The sequence below is a fragment of the Bombus huntii genome, chromosome 8 (assembly GCF_024542735.1).
Source record: "Bombus huntii isolate Logan2020A chromosome 8, iyBomHunt1.1, whole genome shotgun sequence".
In the NCBI taxonomy this organism is placed as follows: domain Eukaryota; kingdom Metazoa; phylum Arthropoda; class Insecta; order Hymenoptera; family Apidae; genus Bombus; species Bombus huntii.
The window spans coordinates 6,308,014-6,329,181 of record NC_066245.1 but is presented as its reverse complement, the minus strand read 5'-3'; the positions used below and the strand labels follow the sequence as shown (position 1 = coordinate 6,329,181).

The 21,168-nt window shown below is 45.4% G+C and overlaps 1 long non-coding RNA gene across 1 annotated transcript in view; it reads right to left on the bottom strand.

Moving 5' to 3' along the window:
- Nucleotides 1-2,566: 2,566 nt before the first annotated feature.
- Nucleotides 2,567-21,168, bottom strand: part of LOC126868873 (uncharacterized) — a 102,479-nt gene continuing 83,877 nt past the window's right edge. Inside the window, exons 3-4 of the long non-coding RNA XR_007690765.1 lie at nucleotides 20,941-21,086; nucleotides 2,567-20,853 (exon numbers count right to left, since the gene is read on the bottom strand). This is a non-coding gene — a long non-coding RNA (uncharacterized LOC126868873). The remainder of the gene's footprint in view (nucleotides 20,854-20,940; nucleotides 21,087-21,168) is intronic.

The following is a 21,168-nucleotide window of genomic DNA, read 5'->3' as shown; positions in this document are numbered from 1 at the left end:
CTTCCTAAGCTCGACCTAAGTTCGGTGCTTCCGCCAGGCCATTCGCTTCTCTCCGTTTCCTTCGCGATCTCTTCGCCTTCCTGTGTGCACGCGTCCTCCGGCTTGCCACTCGTCCCCTAGACGCGACACGATGGTCGCCGACAGCAGGATACGGTGTAGACAGAGAACGGGACACGCGTTTTAGTTTTTAATGATTATTGCGTCCCAACGCTCGGCCCAGGTAGCTAGACATTAGTCGACGGTCTCCCTTTCGCGCATTTGCATATCTTTCCAGCCGTTAGGAATTGCCTGCTGGCTGCTTTCGCCCGCCCTAACCAGGCTATATCTACTAGCACGGACGTACTCCAACTTTTAAGCCCTTTGCTACCCTTCCCGTGCCCCTTTAGCTTCTCTTGCCGCCTCTCTCTCTCTCTCTCTCTCTCTTACCTGCCTCTTGTTCGTTCCAATTTTCTTCGTTTCACCAGCGCACCGTCATCCCCTCTTTTACACTGTTCGCCATTGCCTCTCTGTCTCTTCGCGTCCGTGTCTTTCTTTATGCGCGCGGCAGCCGCGCTTGTAATTCCTCTCTTCCTAGTCATCCCCCGCCGTGCCGCTGCCTTCTCTCTTCCTTTAATGGCACTCGGTTTTCGAGTGCTTTAATTAACGTTTTGTCAGGCGTTCTTTAATTAGGACGCTTTTGAAAAAATCAGTTATCAGAGCAGTCAGTGCACCGCGCCGTGGGCGCTCTGGTCGAGACGAGGCACGATCCGCTCGTCTACCTGTGAGGTCGACTCTCGTCTAAACCCAGCGTCGCCCGGAACCGGGCGTTTACTCTTTCGATCAGTCGCAGTGTCGCAAACCAACGACCTGTGTTTCACCTGTGAAAATTACTAAGGAAACACGATTGTTATGTTACGACGATGACGGTGATCCGTCTGATTTACTTTAATTTCAGAACTCCGTAAAGCATTTTGAAAGACATATACGCGTTTGTTTGTCTGGAATCTTTGAAGTATTTGACATGCAAAGTGTTTTTGTTCGAGGAAGTTATTACGTGGCAAATTGAGAAAATAATACAAGAACATAGACATCGAGGTGTTTTCAAGGATTTCAGATCAATCGCAGAAAGACCACGGGGGCATTGCCAAGCTCGTTCGAAGATTATCGGGGGCTTTCCTAGTGACATTTGGAAATTATTTATAATCAACACAAATCGGCTAGAAGATATTCGAGATTAACAAGGATTATTTCCGAGTATAGAGAGATTATTTTAAGACCATTCAGCTAAGTCCTGCTGAGGTCGTTTGAAGATTATTCGAGACAAAATTATGGTCATGCCAAGCTGTTTGAAAAGGTCGTTCAGGTCCAGTTCAAAATCATACGAAGATCATTGAAGTGTCAAACTGAAAGTTAAAAGTCAAAGACGTGTGCAAAATACTTGACGTCATTTCTTTTATCAAGATTATTCGAAAAATATCAAAGATCGTTCGAAAGTCGTGGAAAGTTGTGTCAAGCTTTCCACTAAGACTTAATCCGTGTCTTTGATTATTATTCTCATCCAAGTATTGCCACCCTACCAATTAAACATTTCGTTCAATCCATTCCTATGAGAAGAATCGGTTGCCTAACGAGTAACCCGAGCGTGGATCACGTTCAAAGCGACGCGACGTTTCGTTCGAAACCATCGGCAGAGATTCGCTCCCCTGCACCGTTCTCGCGGCCTGGTATCGCCGAGATCGTTTTCTTGAAATCGCGCTTCCCGGAGAACGAAGCTTACGCTCCATTAAATTTTCACGCTGCGATCGTCGAAATTCGCGAATATCGTGCTCTCTCCTTATCGTCGAACCGAGTAGGTTCATAACCTTCTCGTATCGAGCGCGGTGTGGTTTACACGTTATTTAGCTGCCTCGCCGACGTAAGGTTGCCCCGGTGAAACTATTGTCCGCAATCGGCGGCTGAAACGAAACGCGTTCGCCGTCCGTTTACCTTTTCCGCCTCTCGATACTACATCTAGTTACGACCACGGAAGAAACGTTTCCCGTGAAATTAACCCCCGCGCGGGCGTCGAGGGTATTTTGTAAGCGGCAGCTGGATGGAAGAGGCAGGTGGAGCGCGGTGGAACGGACAATAGTTGAGCGGCCGCCTTCACGGACCCCTTGTATAGAGATAATATCTGTATTTCATTAACATTATTCTCTGCGGTAGACTCGAACCGTCTCTGTGTGTTCCGTGCACGCCGCGAGACCCAAACGAGGTAAACGGCACCTCCAGAAGGTACTCGATTGTGCGTTCGAGACCCACCCACTCTGGGTGTCTTGCTCGCGATCTTCCGCGAAACTCGCTCCCTTCGAGCGAGGCCTCGACGCGGCTATAGTCTCTCTAATTAGAAACTGATTGCGCGCCGAATCTCATTTAAATTTCTGCCTCTTGCCGGAGCAACGTTTACGTCTTCCCTTCTTCAACTTTGGTCCTTTATTTTAAAGGTTCAACTTCGTTGTATAGGCTCGTCTGTACTTTAGGTGACGCAGCAGTGCGAAGATTGTCGTACAAACTTCGCAACTGCAGAATTTGTCACCGTGACTCTGGTTTTTGTTTTTTTTTTTTTTTTTTGTTCATTTACGGGACGGTCCATTAGTCAAGAATATAATAAAGAATAGATGTAATTTATAAATAATAACAGCGTCAGATGTGGACTTAAAGCGAGGTAGAGGTTAGTAGGTGAGGTGATTGATAAGCTTTATTGGGATATACGAAGTAAGTGTAAGTTTCCGGATGAAACATTGGAGTGAAATTTGTCAGTGGTATCGCCAGCATCAAGTTACTAGAACTTTGAGCATTTTATATACAAATAGGACATTAAATTCGTTTCTCCTATTCACTAAGGTTGTAAGTTGATACCAGATAGTATTTGTTCGTAATTGCTATAAGTTACTCACATTATAAGATTCCCATTATATCTGGCAAGTAGACAAATTCTATGATGAATTCCTTCCAGAGAATTAGTATGTATTCTGTAGTAAGAAAACCAGATTGTGCAATTATATTTCAGAATTAACCTGATCAATAACCGGTACAGTAACCTGATGGATGTCCGTATTATTGAAGAGTTGAGAAATTCGTTGAATAGGTCTTAATGTCATCGTGTTCATATATCAAGCATCGTATATATGTATACTATTAAGATAGGAACAAAGTTAAGGGAACAAACGGTGACGTGAAAAATATTCACGCTAAAAAAAAAAAAAAATTCAGGACAAAAGAACGAACGAGGGATTCGTGGCGGGCCAAAAGCAAATCCCGTGGAGCAACGTAGCGGCTCGGGGGGGTCGTAGTTTACCGGGATCGTTACGGAGCAGAGCCGCGGAATTCAATAGCAACAAACTCCGGCCGCGGATATTATTCGGCAGTAAAATTTTATTTTGCCAGCATTTATTGGCGCGTTCGCAAAGCCGCTCGACCAGACCCGGCCTCTCTACGCCCGCGTTTATTTGATAACGACAAATTATTGTTACGAGAAAAAATGGCGGCTGCCTTTCACACTCTCCCCCTTTCGTTTGCCAGTGTTTCGTTGACCGGCTCTCTGCAACGGCTCTCTGCATCGACTATGAACGCACGTGGAAGGAGGAAGGAGAGGGTTGGACAGTGCAAGAGGAAAAGAGACAAGAGGGGAAAGGGTTGGCTTTGGGCCTGAGCCTCGACCAGCTATCGGGCGACGTGTCCGAACGCTAATCTCTCGATATTTTAGCGGATTTATATTTTCACCGGTTGCACTGCTGCCGCCGCGGCTCGATCCCCCGAGATATCTGCAGGGAAACGTACGACAGGCATATCATTCCTCCTTCGAGCTCTTCTCGCCCTCCTCCTCCCCCTTTCTCCTCCTCTTTCTTCTTTCGCTCTCTATCGTTACGCTTTTCCGAACGTAGTGTCTTTTCTTTTTCTCCACTCCACGTTCTGGCTGCGCAGCTACATCGACGTTCGAGTAAAAAACGCAGATTACCAGGACTATCGGTAAATACGAACGAGCACGAACATTTCGCTGTGTGATTTTTTTTTTTTTTTTTTGAAACGAGACGTATTAAGCCGTAATACGTCTCGTTACGTCGCGTCGGTCAACTCCATTATCGAATGGACCTCGTACGCGTGTATACGTACCATCGTCCCGTGATACCATGGGATAATCACTGCGAGCGGATAGATTGTCGCGCGATATTTTTCCAATTCGCGGTAGGGATTTCACGTGTCAAAAAATGGACGGCGTATTTCGCGATGCGAGAGGAGAAAAGATAGGTCGATTGGTATGGAGGATAGAAAGGCAGGGAGAAAGAGGAATTCTGGCGTGAGGAACACGTTAAGTTGTTTCGCGTTATGGTTGTGTTATGGGACATTGGATGCGCGTGATACGGTGTTGCACGAGGAGCGAAGGGTGCACCGTGCTCCATATAGGCACGCGGATATATCCTGGCTGCCGATGCTACTCGCTGCACCTGATCCTGGTCGGCTAAATTGATGATATAATCCGCCATAACTCAGGATTACCGTAGAGGCCCGAGTATGTGTCGGTATACGCGGAAGAGCCGCGCGCTCTTCGGCTTGCACCACGAATATCGAGCATTCTGAGTCGTGTTCTCTCGCGACGTACTTTAATCCATCGCGTTCTTTCGCGTTACTCTCGAAATGTTCGTCTGGTTGTCCATTTTATCCAACGATCTGCCGTCGATCATATAGAAGCTGCAACATTTTCATTTTCTCTTTATCTTCTCTTCTTTTTAATTTTTATATAAATGGAAATTTTCCTATCGCTAATCAAGTCCGCTTTTCGTTAGTTTCTGAATACAATTTCATTACATAAGTACGTACACGATTAGCGTTCAGTCTTCAAGAAACAAACGACTTAGTTGCGCAAGTTCGTTCATCGCAAGAACATGACATAAACAATATCTTCGATTCTTCGTACTATCTAATTTGCGCCAATAAAAAGTAGCCTTTTCACAAAAGTATAAATTTCCACTAAACATTCGCAGTTCACTTACAAACAATAAAAAATTGATCGCACGTTGCCACCGCAATATTCTCACGGGTAATTTTGCATTCTTGCAGCTCTTGTATCAACAATTTCATACAAGTTGAATCGTCGAATCGCCAGCACAGTGAATCTTATCTGAATTTCCAAGCGGTGCGACGCTTCGCATTGTCGATTTATAAACTTAATCCGGTGAATGTTCCGGATATGCCCGTCCCGTAACATTGTTCCAAGGGAAAGGAGAGCGAGGGAGCAGAACCAGTGTGTCCTCTACGACGCAACGTGTCCAACAGGCTTTTTGATTCTCCCTAGCGACCTGACGACCGTCTCATGCTTCAACGATTGTACACCGCTATCTCGCGGAGGATCATTGCACCCCTGCGAGCCTCTTAGGTACAGTAAATGGCTGCACGGAAAAGGGGCTGAATCCATGCTGGCGTTTGCCTCTTGCTGCCTGACGTTGCGTTGTGTCGACCAGCAGGCTACTGTTAACTTCCAGCTATCGCAAAAACCTACTTAAAGCTCGTGTACACGGTCTTTGTTACTGTGTACGATCAAGTACGGTGCTCGACGTACGACGCAACCCTCGTTGGACGGCCGGTTTGTCTCATTGTTATCCAACGATCCCCGAGAGGGTGGAGATGAAGAAGAAGGAGGAGAAGAGAGGAAAGACTATGCTTCGTGCAGACTTTCTGCGGACAACGTTTATAGCAGCGGCGTGAGCTAAGGCCTCGTTAGTTTCGTGGGCCGCGACTTCCGGCGAATCGGCGTCCCCCGACGTCTCACAACGGTGGCGACGCTGAAAAAAGAAGTTGCTGCTCGTACCTCCGCGACAGTTTTCTTTCTCCTTGGAAAACTCTCTCTTGGATTATAGTTCGCGTTCGTTACTCGACCCTCGTTCCATCTACGAGTCCCGCGTTATTTAACGACCAACGGGCAACTTGTAACAAGTTGTCGCGACGAACTAGTAACTAGATTTCAATAATCTTCCCCGGGGGGATTTCCGATTCGACGTGCCAATTAGCGGGACAACGATATCATCGTCCGTGGCACGGAGCAAGATTAAGAGAATGAAGGTAAAAGAGAAAAAAAAAAAGATGATCGGGGAGGAGAGGCGAAAAAGGAAATATAAACGGGTGTAGAATCTCTCGGACATATGGCATGGACGCTTAAGTCCTACCATAAATATCGCTCGTTTTCCGGTGTGGCGCGAAGCATGAAACACGACCAGAAAAAATCCGTTCCTCAAACACGCGAAATATCGAAATTTACAGCCTTACGTTACAGGACGAAGGGAGCGGAGAAGCGGCTTTATGCAGATTTTGTAGACAGGGCAGGAAATTTGCCTGTGGTCTGTACGCTTCGAGCACCGCTGGTACAAATAGAATTAACGAATTCTGAAATATTTTTGTTTGTCCGCCGTGAATGTCTGCGCTCCCTTGTCGCCTTCCTCGTTTCACGTGTAACGGAGATTAGCCGTACATTGCTCCCCAAGGATTCTTGCACGGCTTAAAGTTTCCTACTCATCTCGTTCCATTCAGTTTCGTTCGGAAAAAAACATCGGTAGAAGTGTCGTAGGAGTTTTACGACGTTTGCGTCAAACACGATCAGCCTGAGAGTGATTAAGCGAAACTCTATACAGTACAAGCAATAAGCTTCGTTGTTATTCTCCTGAATCTTCACCGACGAGACTTACGAATGATTCATTCGGGAGGATTCTCTCGTAGTAAATATTCTTCCGGACGTTACGATCTTTTATCTCCAGTTTTTACGACGATATTCCGGCATCCTGGCTTACGATACGTTCTCGCATAATTGCGCTCCCGAATCAGCTACGCAGTAGTGGCCTAGATACGAATCGAATACGGAACGAGCCTCGAAAGAAGCTTCTTTATGACGTATATCGCAGCTCGGTTGACAAAGAGCCAGTCGACGAGTGGATTCGACACGATCGCGAGCCTCACGATATTCGATAACATCGTCTGAGAAGATGCACTGGTTGGCTAAAGCTGGTTTCACGACTCATAAACTCTCTTTCGTCGCCCTGTTATCGACGTCCTTGGCCTCCTATTGCCATCGATGGCGTACCTGCATCGTATCCAAGCAATTCATAATTTCTTCGCGTTATTGTGTTACAGGGTATCCGATTCGTTCGTATCTCCTTGTTCGTGCGATCACGATGATAATCGAACATTTTCAAGATGGCAAAGATCATCGGGTAAAATCGGTTAGATCGTGTCGTTTGTCAACTGAGATCGATATTGCTAGTTTGTTATGTCATAAGTGATATATGTAAGAGCCGTGTAATTATTGCTCTTGCAATTAATTTTATCAGTGCCATATTAGATTCAGATTTAATATTTTTAATTTTAACTAAATCACGTTCCATTCGATTATAGCAAACAATTAGAACGATTAAAACAAGATGGCATCGTGTGCCACTTTACGTATTAATTGCTCAAAAACATTTCTGACTGTAACCAGTAACGAAGATTGAAACTACCATTAATTTCATATTTATGTAAATTCATATTTAGACTCTTCTATCATATTCGAGTAAAATTCCAATTGAGTAGAACAAGAAATAGAACTAAATGCTACGTTGCACCGCAATTCTTCAAAAACATTTCTAACAAAGAAGAGCGAAGGCAGTAGCGATACCAGCGAGGATTTGCTTGTATTTTACTGGTCGACGAAAACCGATGACAAAGTTGCTTCGATAATGTTTCTTGAGTCTCAAGGGTCGCTTCACGTTAAGGCTTCGGCCGTGACGCCAACGCTGGCACTCTTGCTCGGTATGTTAATTAACGGTATAAGCTTCCAAGCCACGGGCTTGTAAGGAGTCCTTTATATAACTAATTAGTACCGCTGGTATTCAGACTATTTACTTCATTTGGCTCGGCCTAGGCACGGCTACATCCAGCTTTTATTTTCATCCCTCTCGTTCTCTCTCCTTTCTCCCTTCTCGCTGTGTGTCTCACCCTTCCGCATAGTTATCGCTATTCTTACTTTTTGCCCGCTGCCAGAATAATTCGCGACGACACTTTGATCCTCGTTAGAGTTTCAGAGACGCATTGTCTGACTTTTCGCGCAAGTTTTGCTCCTCCGAAACGTCGAACGAGTCTCGCTGTTATATTCGTTGGAATATTTTCGTCGATCGAGGACAACCGGGCCGAGGTAAATTTAAATAGCTCTTGGATTCTGTAAATCCTTTGCAAATTCGTCTGCCACAGTTCTCTTTCGTTGGAGCGATTGACAAATCGTTTGCTCAAGTACTTTCGTATGTTTTGGAGTAATCGTTAAAGTTTAGGGGATGTCTTTTGCACCGACCAATCTATGTAAATCAAATCCTATGTAGTCTCCAAATTTTTATTTGTTTGTTTATTTGTTTGTTTCGTTCTTTATTTATTTTACCACGAGACAAGTCCTGTAATACGTAAAAGGATGAAAAGACTCTTTGTTATGCTTAGTTAAGTTAAAGCGATGATTACTATAATATATTACATTGTAAAGAATGTTTCGAAGATAATAGTCATTAGCCACATGGATCAATCTCAATAAATCATTCGATTTATGTATTTATGAGAAATTTAAATGCTCAAAAATACACATGTGCAAAATATCCAAAGTAAAGTACCTACATCTTATGATATGTAGGAGGCGAAATAAATTTTTATGTACGTACGTTCTATTTCTAGGGTTCACATTTATAAATCGTATATAATGTACAAAATAATTCGTTACGATAAAAAAAGAACGAAGCAGCCAATAGAAGATATTAATGTTTGAAAGTATTAAAAGAGGAAGTTCCATTTACGTTGAATCATTCTGGATCTTTATTTACTGAAACAGAAACCGGTTAACTATGCGCATATAAAATAGTAAAGCACCCGGAGTGCTTTATTAAATATGAAATCCAGGAGGATCATTAAAGTCATTCTCGGCTCCAAACTTTCAAATAGTCGCGAATAGAATACCATTGTTAAATCTTATGAAGATGTATGTAACATCTATGTACTCTTACATAGCGTTGTAATATGGTATTTATCAACGTGGCGCCACAAAAAGTAGCCTTCTCCGGGCATTCTTATTTCTCGGTCGGGCCGTGTTCCATCTTCGTCCGTTCGAGCACGAAGTTGGAAATTGCCGCGATAAAACCGCGCGTAAAAGTATAATAGTTTATGGAGTTAAGCAGCTACAGTGGGCCAATAAAATTTCCGGCATGGGTCTCTCTCGCTTGGTCTCGATCGTTTCAGGCCGCGGGAGATGTTTCTTCGTCGGTTGTGACGTTATAACGCGTTACGTAGGCCGGCGCATCGATTCGTCCGGGTGCGCGTGACAATCGCGATTAGCCCTCTTAACTCGCCAGATCCTATCGTTCCAATTATATAGGATTATCCGGATCGATACTACTTTGCTACCACTTTTCTCCTCGTAAATACATCCCGTTTATCCATCGACATTTCCCTCTAGAGATCTAGCATCTATCGGCAAAACACCACGTACGTAACTAACCGCCTTCTCTGCCAAACGTTTGTGGACATTGCTTGAAAGAAGCCGCTTATTTTTAGCCGGCAGCGTACGATATCTCGACCGGCGATCGTATTCGCCCGTGTTCCGTCGTTACGACAAGCGGTCTCGACGCGTGTCGTTCGTTTACGACTCTAACGACGCGCGATTCCGCGTAGATAATCAAACACCGCGAAAATTCGTCTGTCTACGCAACGAGCGTGCGACGTTTCTTCCAAACCATTTTTATCGATAGTTCGTCGAACCGATAATTTTCGACGATATTCTTTTGCACACCGGTGTCGTTAATCGTACCGTTTACAGGCGAACACCGGTAGCGCGTGCAATTGTTAATTACGCATCCCAAAGGAGCCGACACAGGTCTGCGTAATTAGCGGCGAAACGAATGGAAGAGAAAAAGAAGAGGGCGAAGAGAGTGAAACGCGGGTGAATCTTTCGCGGTTTGGCGTCGAGGCCGAATACGGTCGTGGACGAGACAGACCAACAGGATTAATGACCATCCTTATTATCGTTTGGTCGTGGGTACATGCGCGACGCGGGCAAGTTTCGAGGCTAGCGCGTCTGCGGCGTCGCCTGCCGACGATGCTGTGCAAGATTTTTAATTAATCGATCGAGACGCCAGCGTCGGGGCTGCCGTCGTTCGCGGTGTGGCTGGTTCATTAGAGACTCTTAATTAACTTGCGGCGCTCACGCGACTTCGTACAATAGTATGTATATATGTATATATATAATGTATATATATATACACTTATATGCATATATATGTATATATATATATATGTATATATATACAGTTAGCGCAAGCTAACGCCATTTAATTACATGTTAATAATATACACGGAGCAGAGTTACAGCGGCTTGCTTTCTCGCCGGAAACCCGGCGAATCGAATTCACTTTGCACGTTCAAACTGAGGTCCAGGATAATCTCGTAGGCGGTGTACGGGCTTCGATGCCTCTACAACTATCGAATCAACCGGCGAACACACGAATCGATCGATAATTGCGTTCTCCGCAACTCGAATCTTTCTCCGTTGAGAATGGACCGCGGCGTAATTGACCGGCTCGGCTCGCGTTTCGTACGATTAATTAATAATCAACCACTACGTTGGTGAGAAATTGGAACTCGTGGTCGAGTACGGAACGTCGCACATGGTCATGAACAATAAGCCGCAATCGAGCACCAGCTCGAAATTTAATCGGTCTCACGTTGCAGAAACATCGTTTCCCTCGTTGAAGGATACACCGCGGTTAAACCTGTAAGGTTTGACGTATACGTAGGAGATTAAAGAGAAAGGATACGTAATTACGGATGTCGCGAGATACAGGAACGTACGAAGTGTTTGCCTCATGAAAAATTCAATTACAAAGGGGAGGGATAAAATCGGACCAACCAAGTACTTGAAAATGAATTCGCGTTCAATTAAAGCGCCTCGAACAATTTGCCAACGCGATCGCTTTCGTTATTTACCGAACGATAATTAACGATCGCGTCGTTAATCGTGTCTATTTGATTGCATCTGCTGGAAGTGCGCGTGCACGCGTGTGCGCACAAATTTATCAAAATGTCGGTGAACATTCACATCCAATAAAGGGATCCTCTAACGATCGGCCACCGCGGCCCGCCCACTCTTTCACCGTCATGTCCCGACACGAGATCTTTCCCACTCGTTTTACGTTTCCGGTAATTCATTGAGCCGAGATCGCGCGCGTGTACGTAGCGGTGTCTTAATTTTATTAAAACAGAACTTTGAAAACTGTCAAGTCTTTCGACTACTTATTTCTAGTCTTGGAACATGAAGAACTCAATTTTGAAAATCAACGATCTATAGTATAGTCGAAACTGTCCTTTGAATTAACGTAAGATATTCTTGCGCCATATTGAACGTTCCAAGAATGGGAATTTGTCCGATTGTAAATTAATTTGTAAATCTAACGAGTCGTTCGAAATCAAGAAATTAACAAGAATGAACTTATCATGTTTTTCACGTGTGATCTTCGTATGTTATACGCTTGTAAAGGTATTATTAAATTACGAATCTTGTTTTATCGCCTATTCTCGTTTCCATTTATCTGCAGTGTATCCGGCATGGGACAAAAAATCGATTCCAGTTTAATTAGCGTGCAATTACCGAGGATTATTTATCGCGTGACAAGCGAAACGGAGATTATTAGAATCTTCTTTGAGAAATAGCGGGCGCGGGGCGCGCGCCACGCAAGAACGATGCCAAGACTAGTGGAAGGTGGCAACATATGCTCAGACAGGCTTGCCACGAACGCGACCCGTATATATTAGAGAACGACATCGGTGTTTTCCGGCGAGCTGGTTAACCGCACTCGTTAAACGCCCCATAACGCGCTACCTCCGTAACATCGGGCCACGTTGTTTGTCGAATTTGAACTTACGCGCCCTGTTATAACTTTTTTTCCTCGTTGTTTTCCCATGAACAAACCATTTTAACCGAAACGCTCTTTTTATTCGTTTACGTTACTAGTAGCTACATCACAGATATTCATTACCACTCGAATTGTCCTCTAAATTATAAATTCTTAATAAATTATTTCTAATCGCTCTAAAACTTTCAATAGAATTCGAACGTTCGAGTTTAAAATGCTAATTTTTCAACATAATGTTGTCAGAAATGATCGATAAATGTTTATATTCAAATTCAGTGAAATACGCTCACAGAGGATCAAAAGATTGGCAAAATTGAAACGTTTCCTGCAAGTATTAGCCGAATCAATGGGCGATTTACGAGGCGAGAGCAAGAAACGAACGATACAAAAGAGGTGGAGGGAGGGAGACGGAGAGAAAGGCGCTCCGCGAAAGATCGATACGTTGAATCGGTTTGCTGGCGGCTGAGCGGCTCGAAAGACTAGCTCAACAGCTCATAAAAGGGCGCCCGCGGAAAATATATATCGACATTGAAAAGTTTGTCGAACAAGCCGGGCGACATGTTGCCACGATAGCGCCATAACTTAACGCCGTCGTCGATATGGGAGACTCCTTCTGCCTCTTTCTCTCTCTTTTTGCCACCATTCTCTCCATTTCATCCACATTTCAGCTTCGTCCCTTCATAACGTGTACCTGCGATCGCATGAACTTAAGGGCCGCTTCGCGCGCTATTTTTACGAAACGATGGAAATATGTCGCGCCGATTTACAGGCCGCCGTCGACACGTACCGGTGCGACAACAAAGGAAAGGAGCTTTCGTCGTTGCGGATATTGGATATAGAAGAAACGATAAAAATCGTGGCAGGATAGCTGGTAATTATGGCAACACGGTTTAACACTAGAATCATCAAGTTTCCTCTTATTTTGTTAATGATAAATAATGTTAATGATAATTTCATTTTTATCTCACTATTTTAATTATAATTGAAGATATAACTGTTGACATTATAGAGTTGCGTCGACATGTATACCTAAGTATAGTATACATAATTAAAATGAAAATTAAAGCTATGTAATGAAAGTAAATAAGTATATTCAATCGCGTTTCTGTCTCAATAAAACCAGACGTTAATATCGTAAAACCATTTGCACGCTTTTAGTTGCAAAATCCGAGAAACACCCGATGCCAATCATTTTGATTGGTTCGGTAATTCAAACGCTGAAGTTCCGACGTAGAATACTAGAATTATCCTATTTCTATTTTTCACTCCTTGATTTTCAAATTCCATCGACTACCTTCGATAAAATATTCGTGAATAAATAATATGCACGGAATTTTTAACGACTCTCACAATTTACGAGCAGTAGCGGGAAAAATAGCCGGAACATTGTTTAAGCATATCCGATTCGACACCAACAGACCAAGATTCTAACAAGCTTATCGGTAGCTGGTCGGATCGAAGCCAGGGGCATAGAATTGAACCGGCCTCGAGTGGCAGCGCATCGACATCGACAAAGTTCATCGAAGACGACAAGCGAAGCGGCGATCGGCTGAAACGAGTTCACCGTGGAGCATTCTAGCTACCTACAGCCCTGGCAGCGGCTGTAGGCTGGGGTCGTTGCAATTAAGGGTATTAATTAGCGGGTACTTCATGCCCCCTCTCGTCTCCGCCGCTGGCCTAGCCCACCGCCACCCCGTGCCCCTTTCCCGGACCAAATCCTCCTCTACCCCTCTCCGGTGGCTCTCCTATACGTCGACCCACCCTCTCGTCTCTGCACCCCTCCTCGTGCCGCTAAAGTGCACCGCACCGCACCACTGACAGAGCAATACGGACAAGAGGTATATAGCTAATTACATGATTTTATAGCGGTGTCCGGGGAATCAGGAAGGGGTGGTGTAGAGGAGAAAGGGGGTCCAAAAGGGGAGAGGCGGCACTGAAACACTCAGAGACGTTCGTGACGTCAATGGCGAGCAGCGCAAGCTGAGCTTCCGGCAAGGGAGGATCTAGTCGAATAGGGGAGAAGGGTTGTTGCGGAATTTTTTCTTCTCTACTTGTTTTTTTTTTCTTGTCTTCTTCCGCTATCCCCTTTCCTGTCTCTTTTTCGCAGTACCTTCTGTTCTCTTCGTTTTCTCTCTCCTCCCATTTTCCTCTTCCTCTTCCTTTTTTCATTTGCTTCGCGATACGACGCAACGTCGACGGTGTAGACTTTGTCAATCGAGGCACGCGTTTGGTTCTTTGAGACGCCTCTGATGTTCCGTCACGAAAAAAACCACGTCGCTCGGTATGGGGAACCATCGTGCCGCTAATTACCCGGCGCCGTGCGTATGCAGTAACGCACGTCGCGACATCCCATGGAAATAATCGTAGCGCGTGTCTTTAAAGAAAGTTCGTTGGAACGCGGAGATTTTTAAGCCGGCCGAGTATTTGGTTCGTATACGCTGATCGGAAGAAGATAGATACAGGTGAGAAATTCGCGAGAAACGCGTCACTCGTCGATCGAATGAGACCAGTTGGCTTGGCGTGAACGCTCGTCGAACCACCGATCCATCGGTATCCGCCAGATGAACCCGCAAAGCCGCGCGATCAGGCTACCGCCAGCTCGAGGGAGAATGGGTTAGATATTCATGTATTTAAATTTATTTATTGGCAGGATTTTTGCTCCGACGAGGGTGTCGTCGGGAACGGAGGGAGAGGTAGAGGCCTGGCCGGACTCGCCTTTCTCGTCCCTTTTCCTTCCATCTTGCAGTCGACTGTTAAACCTTTGCCGCTCGACAAGCCCTTCTTGGTAATTTTCCCGCTTAAAGAGATCTCGGCCAATTACGCGGCCTGTCCGACGGCCGTTGAATTTTAATTGGAAAAGAAACGAGCAGAAACCCTCCTTGCCGGCTCTATTGGCGCACCCCGCGGCCCACGAACGCGCGCTCAAGAAGCGTAGATACGGACGCATCCGACGTTGGTCCGGTTTTGTTCTTGACGCGGCCCGAGGAAAACGTGGCTCGTGCTGGAAACGGTGAAACCAAGAGAAATGCCGCGTGATTCGCGGTCCCTCCGTGTCTGTGGCAGATTTCTCCTTGGTTTTCCGGGGAATTCCAAATGAGAGGATTTCACGGGGTTAGCTCGCCAGGAGCACGCCTATTAAGTCTCGCGATTAATCGCGACCTACTGAATCGCTTACGCAAATCACGGTATTAGCTATTCAGAGTTATCGGCCTGCTGTTGGCTCGTTCATTTTTCTCCGATTTTCTTCCTGTCTCTTCAAATTGACACGACTGGGCAATAGCTTTTGTTTCAGTTACATTAGCGAGAGAACTGAAAGTTTCTCTGGTGTTTGTAAATTGTTCGTTTCGATAATATTGTCTCTGCAATTTGGAAGATTTATTTCGATGCAAATGTAGTTTGGACAGTTTTGTAACACCTTATAATTATTTTCTTCGGAGCAGAAGTTAAACGCGGTCTTGTTTAATGAAAAATAAAAAAAAAACATATAGAAAAAGGATTAGGATCGAAATCTATAGTTTAAGGATAGATAACGAAAGGTTAAAAGATCGTTTTAAAATGGATTCCGTCGTAGCAAGGCACGGGTGCTGCCACGTCGCGGAGGAACAATAAACCATCTAGCCACCCCCTTACCACCCTCGTAATCAATTTCCTAAAGTATCCACATACGATCACGATCTTCCTTCGGAAAATCACCGCGTCTCTTAACTCTGTTTCGTTCCAACAAACTGTACAAACATCATTATCATTTCCTCGAGACAGCCTTTTACGTCAACATCGAACCTTAACATGCCGAACAAGAATCGCCATTCCAGTCTCTATCAGCGCTGCTTCTTCGTCGAAAAAGTGAATGTAAACGTCGCTTCAACGTCGTTCACACGTTTCATCGCATAATTATTTCCCATCCTGATGAAATTCGCTGCGTTTTCTTCATCCCCTCTAGAGAAACCGATGGAACACCAGAGCCGTAAGTAGCAAAAGTGGACGCATGCGTTCGCTGACACACGTTTCTATATTGCGAAACTTTCATGAACGCGTGAACGCGTGAACGTGCGAAGGTGACTACGTGCGAGGAGCCGACCGACAGGGGAGAGCTAATAAGTATCGAGAAACACGGAGTCGAAGTAACTTTTAAGAAGTCTACCATTGACAGAGGAAAGGGAGAGGCGAGTGGGGTTGCTCGGTTTCCAGGTTTCACTGGCGTTCGAACTCGATGGAACACGAGGTTTCGAATGGGGGTGGTTTGGGTAACCGTAGGGGTGGTGGTAGCAGTACTTTATGAACGCGTTTCACATAAATTGTCGCGGCTCTTTAAGAAATTGGAAAAAGGCGCGAGATCCTTGGTGAAACAGCTTGCGTCGAGAGTGGCTGGAGAACTTTTTGAACTGCTGTAGGACAGCGAGCAGAAAGGGGAGAAAGGAACGCGAGAAGAGTGAGGAACGACGGGACGGGGGGATGCTCGTGTGTACGTGTTCGCGCGAGACTGTGTGTGGATTCGAATCGGTGTGCGTGGCCGAGCCCTTCGGAGGAACGTCTATGAGGCAGAAAAGAGGGAGAGCACGGGCTTCGAATAAAAGGTGACAAGGTTCTAACCGTGGATTTACGTAACAACACGAATATGCCCGTACCCTTCGAACAGTCGAGATGCCTCGTGCTTATCGGGCCTCTTTCCGTCTTCCCACTTGCGTGTTGCATCCGTTCGAGCAATTACGTAACCGCGAGCAATTTCGATCTCGCGGAACTTTACTCGTGTTTCCCACGAATTAACGATTAACGAGCCAGAAAAAGGATCACGAAGATGAAACGGCGGGGATGGTCGAAAAAAGTACGACTTTCGTGTTGTAAGGATCTGTTATATAAAGTTTCGGAAATGGTAACAGAGACAGGCAGAAAAATGTCACAGTCAATACATTATCGATGCTCGTCCAGAAGAGGGTAATTCGAGTATACGAAAAAAAAAGAAAAAGAAAGGAGGAAAGGAGGAGAAGAGTCAAGCCGGAGGACAAAACAAGAGTGGCGGGTCGTCGAGGCGCAAAGGAAAATCGATGCGTACCTGTGGGACACATTTTCCAAGCAGGTAATCTTCGTTGGCGGACGAGATATTACATTTGAATAAACGTCGCCGTCGATAACCGCGACAGATCGCAAATACGCTATCGATCTAAGCGAACTGCCGCGCGTAAATATCCCATGGGAAATGTTTGCTAATATCGATCATATTCTCATTAATAGTATATGGCTTTAGGCAGGGGGGTTGTCTCTTATCGTCTGCGAGCGTCTCGCGAAATCTCTGTTACCCCTTTCGCAATGGTTCTTTGAGTATTTCGCGCTTTAACCGGCGCGGTACGAGATGGTCGTTCGCTATCATAAGAAAAAGAAGAAACGAAGAAGAGAAGAAGAGGCAAATCGAGGGGAGAAAGCAAATATGTACACGTCGAAGGCAGACGCGAGCGTGAAAAGTTCAGAGGCGCGCTGGCGCACGTGCACGCATACATGCGTGTACTTGTATGTTCGAGAGCACACACAAGGGACTGGCGAACAAAAAGTTTCGGGGTGCGGCGGGCATTTATCTCGGCGGACGATGATAAAGGGAAACAGAGGTTCGCGGCGTGTTGGAGCGAATAAAACGTAGTCGCGGGTTACGTCGAATAATGCCTATCACGGAGAGTAAATCGGAATTTACCCCAAATGCGAGCGAGCGAACGAGCGAACGAACGAACGAACGAACGAACATGCGACCATATCTCGTTGGGCCCACCCCCTGTGGCCACTCGCCGCGTCCGCCGGTGTTTACCGCAATTATTAAATGTAAACTCATATTTCGTAATTGCCAAATATTGGCGGTCCGATCGGTTGGTCGTGGCTCGATGCATCTCGCGAGGGGATGCTACTGCTCTCGCGCGTTTTCATCCCTTCTCGCATAACAATCCTTCCCAGCGGCCCTTTGAACGAATTAAACCTCGACGAATCGATAAATGAATTTGCTTCAGTGGTACGTTTCTAGGTATACTTTGCCTTCCGACAGAGATTCGATAAAGATTTTGCATTTCGCAGATCACACTATGTCGTTCCCTCGTTGTAAATCCACTTATTCCAGCGGAAGATATTTCATAAATTCAATTCTCTATCGATATCTCGGTGCAACGGTTTTTCACTTGAAAAAAACAGCACGAAATGGAAGCTGGCGAAGAAGTTAATCGGATATGCGATTTTCGATAGCCAACCGGGGGGGAAGGTCCGCGCTGTTGACGAGGGTTGTCAACGGCGTGGCGTCAGCTTGTGTAACTATCGGTAATTAATCAGAATCATCCCCGTATATCGTGTCCGTCGGGTGCGGTGAAGGTAAAGGGAGGGGAGGATTGGTTGACGGTGGCGATGCCATGTGGTGGTGGTGTTGGTTGCGAAAGGGTAGTTAACCAGTGACGTCACGCCCGTGGCGACATCTGGTCCGGCACTAACCACCGGACACTGCAGGACGTTGAACACTGGACACTAGTCTGTCCCTAATTCTGGATCAGAATCAAAATTACCCTTGCGCGATCGCGTCTAGCCTCTCCATGTCGGCAGCTGCTTCTAATTAATTCCGCGTTCGGCACGTTCTACAACCGTTCTCTATCCCTTTCAGTCAAAACGACCCGGGGAACGATCGCGGGTCCAAACGAGCAATAAATTTTTTATTTCAAAATTCGTTCGACCGCATTTAGACTGAGATATCAAGACAAGACACGATATCAAATAATTACGTCGGACCTTTTCATGCAATTCGACTCCATGTTTTCTTATTTCATACTCCTTTTTTTTAATTCTTTCAACTAAGCTGTTTCGCTCAATTGCGTATCGAATCCGAGCTGGGTTGGAACTGAACACAGTACGCAAACTTTCGAAACGGTTAAAACGCGAATAGTTAAATGGTCGACGCTTTGGTGCGTAACGCCAGCTTCAAGCACGTTCCTCCATGCTCGTGGCTATCAATTGCGGCTAATCCTTTTCGAGGATCACCGGGAAACTCTTGTCCTTTTTCCCGGTGGTTCCCTTTGCGAATCCCGGAACAGCATGGTTGAAAAATTCGTTGTTAAATTTCCGCGTTACCATGTGAATCTTTGCGCGTTACGTTCGGTAACGCGCGGTTTCGTAATTGGCCAGCGTTTACACGGTAATGGCGGGCTGGCATCGTTTTAAAAGGGCGAAACGTAACCCCCTGGTGGACAGTTAAAGTCCGGCCGGCCTGTGGAACCGGTCATGTATATTAGATACCCAATTCCAGCGGTAATCCAGCCATAAATATCTTTGAATTATATTTTCCACCGGGCTGGACACCATCACGAACGATTTGTTCTAAAAGGTGGTGGGGGAGGGAGGTATCGGAGAGAGAAGCGGCAGAGGAGGGATAAGCGGCACGAGGGCGAAAGAGAGAGAGAGAGAGAGAGAGAGAGAGAGAGAAACGGGCTTTATTTAGCCGTTAATCGCTCAATTAAACTGAATCGCTCGAATTAGCTTTTAATCCCGAACGTGGCGGTAGCGTGAATGGTATTTAAAAAAATCAAAATGAAATTTTCAGAACGTTCAGCTGCTGTACTTTTTCTTTCAAACTTGCCCTTTTCGATCGTTCATGCGTGTCCTCTGATTTTTTACGCGGTTTACAGTCCCATCTTTTCCCCTTATTATCGTGTTTACACGTATTAACGAACGTAAACCGTGGCGCACTCCTCAACGTTCTTCAAAAATAATAAACGCAGAATGTATTTATTTATTTATTCAAGCGATCAAAACAGCGTTAATTTTCATAAAATCGTATTTCAGCGATAAATTCTCGTCGATAAGATGGGTGGGGAGAGCCATATAGCGAATGGATGTGTGAAAAAATAGCGAAACAGTGTAAATATTTACGATCGAGCGATATTTGCCAACTGGGAGAAACGATTTCGCGGTGTTTCTAGGAAAATTTAGTATCCACGTCGAACTCTCTTCTCCTATCTTCGAAACGAAATCACATAGACGAGAATTTGCATCGTTTCGCGAACAGCGTAACTATTTTTTGTTTCTTTTCAGGCGATCACCGAACGCTGGCACGATCTTTAGGCTAATCTAATCCTATTTACATCGCGGCACCACAGCCAGATTGACGTGCACGGAAATAAATCGGGACGGGGCGAACGCGTGCACCATCGTGGCCGTATAAATTCGTGCTTTCTCCCTGAACAAATCGAACGTCGGGCCTGATGTAAATGAATTCCGCTCTAATTGCAATTATGTGCTCGGCGAGTGCACATAAATGTTCGTCGTTACGCGATATATGACACGTCACTCACGACCGAGCCGTGCGTCATTGCGAATTTATGAAATACTGATCGATGCTATATCCGTATCGCGCTAGTCTTCCACCAGCCACCGTCATAATTGCAATCAATAGTTGACGTTATATATAATTTGGCCAAGTCGAGACGACGATCCATTACGTATTTACGCGTCCTTGTCGTTTTCTCCCCGTGGGTGAAGAAGAACGTCTTCGTGGACGAAAGCTTCGCAAAATCTAACGTGGTGGTATGGGTTATAGGTACGATTACGTCAGTCACAGACGATTAACGTTAGTCTGTGCTTGTCAAGTTAATTTTCCGCTACACGAAGCTTCCACGGAGCGACGAACCGCTGCCATTATTTGAAATTCCTTTGCTCCAAGTGGCAGCTACGTCTGAAAAGCTTCGAAACTCCGATTTTGACTGCTTACAATCGAATTACGTTTACTCGGCGTGAATCAATAATCGGCAATCAATAATAAATCACGTTACATAGTCCTAGGCTAAACGCCATTCTCCAAGGGTAAATCATTAAAACGTTGGTAGCCGCGCACGCCAATCAGCAAGCATAGCGTGTAAATACGTGATGGAAGTACCCCAAACCCCCTTCGCCACCGTGCCGGGCCGCGTGCTCTTCCCTGAAATCACACCATCCTCCTAACTGATTTGCTGTTTAGCTAGACCGATTTATTTATCGGTCGGCCGTGATTAGACTTTCGCTTTACCAGGGACACACGGCCTCGTTAAACATTGACCGGTCCGACAGATTTGTTAACGATCGTCCTGCACTGCTACCGATCGTGAAAAACACTCTGCACACCTCCGCATACCTGCTTCTTTTCGCGTAATACCAAATAACTTCCACCTGTTGCTACAAAAGAAAAATACGTTGCGTCGATCGATGACGATTGGATAGCTCGTGTACACGAGAAAATGTCTTCGTTCACTTATCA